The following is an 8,540-nucleotide window of genomic DNA, read 5'->3' as shown; positions in this document are numbered from 1 at the left end:
GTATGTGCTATTTGATGTTGCCCTATGGCACCCTACTCCAGTACTCTTGCCTGGAAAATCCCATGGATGGAGGGCCTGGTGGGCTGCAGTCCATGGGGTCGCTAAGAATCAGACACGACTGAGGGACTTCACTTTCACTTTTCACTTTCATGCATTGGAGAAGGAAATGGCAACCCACTCCAGTGTTCTTGCCTGGAGAATCCCAGGGACAGGGGAGCCTGGTGGGCTGCCGTCTATGGGGTCGCACAGAGTCGTGCACGACTGAAGCGACTTAGCAGCAACAGCATCCTTTCAGTTCAGTTCAGTTCAGTCGCTCAGTCATGTCCAACTCTTTGCGACCCCATGAACTGCAGCACACCAGGCCTCCCTGTCCATCACCAACTCCCGGAGTTCACTCAAACTCACGTCCATCGAGTCAGGGATGCCATCCAGCCATCTCATCCTCTGTAGTCCCCTTCTCCTCCTGCTCTCAATCCCTCCCAGCATCAGAGTCTTTTCCAATGAGTCAACTCTTTGCATGAGGTGGCCAAAGCACTGGAGTTTCAGCTTTAGCATCATTCCTTAGGCTGCCATTTATAAAAAGAGAAAAATGGATTCCTTGGACAAAAATTAATACTTCACAGAGCATTATGTACAACTACTTGGTAAAAACCCAAGATACTATCTTCTACATAATTAACATAAACCCAGACTTTTTAACTGAAAACCTAAGTAAATTGCAAAATTCACTGGCACATAGTACAAAAATGAACCAGTTATATATGTGAACTTGTTATAGATTCATTCATTTGGGTAATCTTCATAGTCAGTAACGACTGCCAGAACCAAGATCGAAAAGTAATGCTTTAGATCAGTGGAAAAATTATCACTGTTCTTTGTATAGCTATAGAAACCCAGAATCCCTCACCTCTGTTCTTCCTCTCTTCTTCCACTCCCTCATTACTTTTTCTCTCTCTCTTTTTTTTTTCCAATCTATGGGGAAAAAATCTTGCTTTACCTTATTTAAAGTCCTTTAAACAATAAAATGTTAGGAATAAAATGTTCAAAATTTTACACACTTTTATAAAAGTTTACATTTTTATAGTATAATATTCTTACATTTAAATCACCTAGAAGTAGTCTTGGTGAAACTTCATTTTACTACAGAATGCAAAGGCAAAAGAGTGACCCTGGCCATTTTCCATCACAAAGATCATCTGGTCCCTACTGAACTCAGACAGCACAGATCTGGTTAAGAGTCATCTACAGGTTCTTAAACCTTTCCAGGGAATGAGATTCTTAAACTTGACATCCCACTGAGTGAAGAAAATCATCTTTCTTTTCCTAGTGAGAAAAATTATCTTTCATTTCTTATAACTCAAAGGTCCCTGCTGAAATAGAGGCCTATTTTCTTTTGTTTGGTTTTCAGCCAAGTTAGAGAACACCTGGAGAATAACTTTTAATATGCATATTAAAATGGTAACTCCCTTCCAGGAATTTTAAAAGGGCATCAAAGAACAGCATTGTCAATTCCTCCTAGATCCTACACAGAGGTTTAACTAAATAACAAGATTTTAAAGATTACCCTTGAGTATTAGTAAGACTACATGGCAATACACTATGTCTTTAGTTCCACAGAATAGATATGAGAAGAAATAACAACTATACCAAAAAGTAGCTAGAATGAGAGGATAAGAAATCTCATTAATTTTGGATAAAGGAAAAGTTGGGTTTAATAATTTAATCAGGAAAAATGAAGCATTCAATATTCATCATTAGTAGCTATACGGATCATGTAAGCATCTGTCTCACTTTTCCTGCTTCTTCTTGCCCACTTAAAGCTGTTATTTTATCTTGTCACATTTGATAGCAACTAATGCCTCAATTGTCATAGCTAAAGCACTAGGAATAACTTCTAACCATTCTAAAAGCTCCAATATCAATTGTTAACAGTATTAAAACCCTTAGTCATTCTTCCCCAAAAGTTAACTTCTATTTCATACAGTACAAAGAATCAGCATCACCCTTGACTTAAGTCTCCCCATCAACTGATCTAATTTATGAAGATCAATTTTTCTTTCTAGTTGGGGTAGGAGGCTCTGAGAGAAGTCAGATAATAATACTCTTCTGCCCCACCCATGCCTTGTGCTCAGTCATGTCACATTCTTTGAGACCCCCTGGGCTGTAACTTGCTAGGCTCCTCTGTCAATGGAATTTTCCAGGCAAGAATACTGGAGTTGGTCGCCATTTCTTTCTCCAAGGGATCTTCCCCACCCAGGGGCTGAACCCATGTTTCGTGTGCCTCCTGCACTGCAGGTGGATTCCTTACCCACTGAGCCATCAGGGAAACCCTGCCCTACCTGAGTGCTAAACTATTAATAACTGAGAAATTAAACAAGAGTTTGGCTTCCCCGGTGGCTCAGTCAGTAAACAATCTGCCTGCAATGCAGGAGACCTGAGTTCGACCCCTGGGTTGGGAAGATCCCCTGGAGAAAGAAATGGCAACGCACTCCAGTATTCTTGCCTGGAAAATCCCATGGGTAGAGGAGCTTGGTGGGCTATATTCCCAAGTCCATGGGGTCACAAGAGTCAGACACAACTTAGTGACTAAACCACCAAAACAAGATGTTAGACAAGTAGAGGGTCAAATACCACCTTTCTTACTATGAAAGGCCAGATTGGAGGACAAGCTCAGTGAAGGAGCAAAATAGATTGTAACTGAACCCCTCCTTGCAGAAGACAGACATGGCAGCCTATCACGGTAGTACCGGTTTTTCACAGGGAAGAGAGGACTGCCCCAGAAGAAACAGGAGGAAATGTGTGCTCCATGGGCAGGTTAGGTTCCAAAAAGGAAAACAGAAAAAGCTGAACATGTCTAAACTGTTTTTTCTAAACTTACCACTTGAAGAGAGATGTCACTTCTCCTCACCTGGCATGGAATGAGTAAATGGCAGAGATATTACACTAATTTGACTCCTTCTATTGGAGGAAATACTAGGAAAGAGAAAAACGTGTTCTCCTTCCTTCCTCCATGCCCTCAACATTTTTAGAACTACCAAATAGGATCTTTTGTGACAAAGTGTCTACTGGTTTTTACATACCTTTAGTAACCCATGGACATAGGGTTACAAACTATAATAAGAATACTTTAACCTTAAGAACTATACCCCTTCTTTTCTAGCCAGTTTTGCTGGCTAGAAAATTATTTCCCATCAATTCTATGCCATATTTACATTCATCAAATTTTTTCCTTAGCTCCTTAAAAATCAAAATTGTGTCTTATAACTAACCTGGAAACCAACAAACATATTCTGGTTAAGAAAGTTAACTTCTTTAAGTCTCAATTTAAATGGTAAAATAAATAACTTCTACCACATAGGAGTTATTGTGTGGGTTAAAAGAAATTATGCATGTGAAATTCTAAGCCTGGCACCTAAACAGTACTTAGTATGCCTTAGAGACCATTATGGTGCTGGTGGTGGTAGTGATAATGATGATGTCAATGATTTTGCTCTTTCCAACATGATATAACCCCAAATTATACCATGACCTCTGATATCTCACCTGTACTATTGCAATAGTCCCCTCCTTGGAAAGCCAGGGCTCTCTCGTCCCTCTGTGGTGCCCCACCTTAGCTATGCACATCATATTCTAGTCAGTCTTTCACCTGTGGCCTCCAATGGCTTCTCATCACACTCAGAATAAAACCCAGACTCTTATCTTGGCCTACAGGTTGGACATGAGCTGGTCCTGCCCACCCCTTGAACTTCACCTTCCTCAGTTTTGTGGCTAGTTCACTACCCTTTAGCCAGGACAGATTTCTTTTCTTCCGGTTCCTCAAGCTGATTCTTGTTTGAGTACCCTTTTAGAAAATTTAGGGCCCAAAGTCAAAGGAAATTCTGTTTCCTTTCAGGCTCCAAATTACATAATAAGTTCTTTATTAGGAAGTAAAAAATTCAAAGCTCCTAACACAGAAATCAAATCCTTTAAAAATTGTATTCACGGCTATAGTAATCAAAATCCTTGGTTCACAGCACATCCTAACCATTGGTTCATGCTTTATTTATTTGTTTGTTTATATAATAATATAATAATTAAACCTACTGCATAAAGTAAACGCAACCCAACATCCCATTATGATCTCCACTCTCTCCACACAATGTCAGTATCGCCCTGAATATAGGATGCAGAAGACCTGAACAGCACTATCAACTACCTGGGGCTAATTAACACTGATAGTACATTCTTCCTCAGCAAATATACTTTCTTTTCAAGTGTACAAGGAGAATTCACTGAGAGTGACTAAATCTGGGCCATAAGGCAAACTTCAACAAATTTTTAAAATACTGCAATCAAAAAAGGATATTCTTAGACCATAATGACACTAAATTAGAACTAAATAACATAGATATTTAGAAGTTATCCAAATATTTGGAAATTAAATAATGCAATTCTAAATAATCCATAGGTGAGAAGGGAAATCAAAAGAGAAATTAGCAAATGTTTTAAAATGAATTAAAACTAAAATATAACATACCAAAACTCAAGTAATAGTTAGAAGGACAGTCATAACACTATATATATTAAAAAAGAACAAAGATCTTAAATCAATAACAGAAGATTTCCTTTAACTCCAAAACAAGCAGAAAAAAATAAATAAGAAAAGATAAGACCAGAAATCAATGAAAATGAAGACAGAGAAACAATAGAGAATATCAGTGAAAGCAAAAGCTGATTCTTTGAGTAGATCAAGAAGATTACTAAACTTCGAAGTGACCAAGAGAAAAAGAGAGGACTTCCCTGGCAGTCCAGTGCTTAAGACTCCACACTTTCAGTGAAGGAGGTGCAGGTTCATCTCTGGTTGGGGAAGTAAGATCCCACATGCCATGTGGCAAAAAAAAAAAAAAAAAAAGAAAAGAAACGAAAAGTATACTTTTTAAAAAATGTAAAAACTTCGAGAAAATTAGAGATACCAAGGGAACATTTCACACAAAGATGGGCACAATAAAGGGCAGAAACAGTATGGATTTCACAGAAGCAGAAGATATTAAGAAGAGGTGGCAAGACTATACAGAAGAGCTATACCAAAAAGATTTTAATGACCCAGATAACCAAAATGGTGTTATCACTCAACTAGAGTCAGACATTCTGGAGTGTGAAGTCAAGTGGGCCTTAGGAAGCATCACTATGAACAAACCTAGTGGAGGTGATGGAATTCCAGTTGAGCTATTTCAAAACATAAAAGATGATGCTGTGAAAGTGTTGCACTCAGTATACCAGTGAATTTGGAAAACTCAGCAGAGGCCACAGGACTGGAAAAGGTCAGTTTTCATTCCAATTCCAAAGAAAGGCAATGCGAAAGAATATTCAGACTACTGCACAATTACACTCATCTCACACGCTAGGGAAGGAAAATGCAACCCACTCCAGCATCCTTGCCTGGAAAATCCCGTGGAGAGAGGAGCCTGGCAAGCTGCAGTTCACAGGGTTGCAAAGAGTTGGGCATGACTGAACAACTAACACACACACACACACACACACACACACACACACACACACACGCTAGCAATGTAATGCTCAAAATTCTCCAAGCCAGACTTCAACAGTACATGAACTGAGAACTTCCAGATGTTCAAGCTGGATTTAGAAAAGGCAGAGGAACCAGAGATCAAATTGCCACATCCTCTGGATCACTGAAAAAGCAAGAGAATTCCAGAAAAAAATATCTACTTCTGTTTCTTTGACTATGCCAAAGCCTTTGACTGTGTGGATCACAACACACTGGAAAATTCTTCAAGAAATGGGAATACCAGACCATCTTACCTGCCCCCTTGAGAAATCTGTATGCAGGTTAAGAAGCAACAGAACTGGACATGGAACAACAGGCTGGTTCCAAATTGGGAAAGGAGTACGTCAAGGCTATATATTGTCACCTTGCTTATTTAAATTGTATGCAGAGTATATCATGCAAAATGCTGGACTGGATGAAGCACATGCTGGAATCAAGATTTCTGGGAGAAATATCAATAACCTGATATGCAGATGATACCACTTTTATGGCAGAAAATGAAGAGAAACTAAAGAGCCTCTTGATGAAAGTGAAAGAGGAGAGTGAAAAAGTTGGCTTAAAACTCAACATTCGAAACCCAAAGATCATGGCACCCGGTCCCATTACTTCCAGGCAGACAGATGGGGAAACAATGTAAACAGTGAGAGACTTTATTTTCTTGGGCTCCAAAATCACTGCAGATGGTGACTGCAGGAATGAAATTAAAAGATGCTTGCTCCTTGGAAGAAAGGCTATGACAAACCTAGACAGCATATTAAAAAGCAGAAATATTACTTTCTCGACAAAGGTTTGTCTAGTCAAAGCTGTGATTTTTCCAGTAGTCATGAATGAATGTGAGAGTTGGACCATAAGGAAAGCTGAGCACCGAAGAATTAAAACTTTTGAACTATGGTGTTAGAGAAGACTCTTGAGAGTCCCCTGGACAGCAAGGAGATCAAACCAGTCAAACCTAGAGGAAATCAGTTCTGAATAGTCATTGGAAGGACTGATGCTGAACCTCAAACTCCAATACTTTGGCCACCCAATGTGACTAACTGACTAACTGGAAAAGATCCTGATGCTGGGAAAGATTGAAGGCTGGAGGAGAAGGGGACGACAGAGGGTGAGATGGTTGGATGGCATCACCAACTTGATGGACATGAGTTTGAACAAGCTCCAGGAGTTGGTGATGGGCAGGGAAGCTTGGTGTGCTGCAATCCATGGAGTCACAAAGAGTCAGACACGATTAAGCAACTGAACTGACTGAACAGAGGGTGGCTATTGTAAAATTAGAATTAAAAAAAAGACCAAAAAAAAAAAAAAAAGAGAAAGAAGATGAAGATTATCAATATCAGGAATGGGAGATGAGACATCATTATAAATCTATGAATATTAAAAAGATTATAAAGGAATACTACAAACAACTTTATGCGCATACATTTGACAACTTAGATAACATGGACAAATTGAAATGTGCACATTACCAAAACTCACTTGAAAAGAGATAACCTGTATAGTACTATATAGCATTTTACACTCACTGTTAAAACAACTTCCAAGTATTTATAACACATATATTCATGCATAATAGAATGTCATAACAACTTATATAATAATTTTGAAAACTTAGATGAAATAGACAAATTTTAAAAAATGACTTACCAAACAAATCTGACTCAAGAAGAAATCATGGTTCTCTGAATCATTCTGTAACTAGAGATTTAGTTTAAATTAGATTTAATTTAAAAGATATTTAAGGTCTTTATAACCTTTCCACAAAGAAAGCACCCAGCCCAGATGATTTTACAGGATGTTTTACTCAACTTTTAATGAACAATCTATCCCAACTTTACATGAACATTTCTTGTGATTATCAACTCAGGTTGTAACTTGTCTTTTTCTTTCTTTCGGGTGTATTTTTTTTAACAAGGTTCTTAATACGGTCAAATTTATCATTCTTCTTATTTAGAAATATTTTACTTTCTTAAGTTCATGGAGATACACACCTTTGTTTTCTACTCAGAATTTTTAAATTTTACTGTTGACATACAGGGCCTCAATCAGCCTGGAACTGATTTTTGTTTTTAGCCTGAAATGGTGACTCAATTTAATCTGGGTAACCACTTTTTGTGCAACTCCATCTGTTTGACAATTCTTCTTTTACACACTGATCTGACATCTAATTCTGTCACTTAGTAACATTCTTTACTCCTTCTATAGGAGTCTTTTGCTGGACTGTGTATTCTATTCATTAGTCAAGTTATTAACTTCAGTACTAACACTCCTCTATCTTACTTGCATGCATGCTAAGTCACTTCAGTTGTGTCTGACTCTGTGCAACCTTGTAGAATGCAGCCTGCCAGGCTTCTCTGTCCATGTGATTCTCCAGGCAAGAATACTGGAGTGGGTTGCCATGAGGGGATCTTCCAGACCCAAGGATGGAACCCTTGTCTCTTACATATCCTTCATTGTCAGGGAGGTTCTTTACCTCTAGTGCCACCTGAGAAGCCCATTCAGTTCAGTTCAGTTCAGTCGCTCAGTCATGTCCAACTCTTTGCGACCCCATGAATCACAGCACTCCAGGCCTCCCTGTCCATCACCAACTCCCGGAGGTCACTCAGACTCGTGTCCATTGATTCAGTGATGCCATCCAGCCATCTCATCCTCTGTCGTCCCCTTCTTCTCCTGCCCCCAATCCCTCCTAGCATCAGAGTCTTTTCCAATGAGTCAACTCTTCGCATGAGGTGGCCAAAGTACTGGAGTTTTAGCTTTAGCATCAGTCCTTCCGAAGAAATCCCAGGGTTGATCTCCTTCAGAATGGACTGGTTGGATCTCCTTGCAGTCCAAGGGACTCTCAATAGTCTTCTCCAACACCACACTTCAAAAGCATCAATTCTTCGGCTCTCAGCCTTCTTCACAGTCCAACTCTCACATCCATACATGACTACTGGAAAAACCATAGCCTTGACTAGACGGACCTTAGTCGGCAAAGTAATGTCTCTGCTTTTGAATA

This window comes from Capricornis sumatraensis, chromosome 9 (genome assembly GCF_032405125.1).
Source record: "Capricornis sumatraensis isolate serow.1 chromosome 9, serow.2, whole genome shotgun sequence".
In the NCBI taxonomy this organism is placed as follows: domain Eukaryota; kingdom Metazoa; phylum Chordata; class Mammalia; order Artiodactyla; family Bovidae; genus Capricornis; species Capricornis sumatraensis.
Note: the sequence above shows the minus strand (reverse complement) of the source record.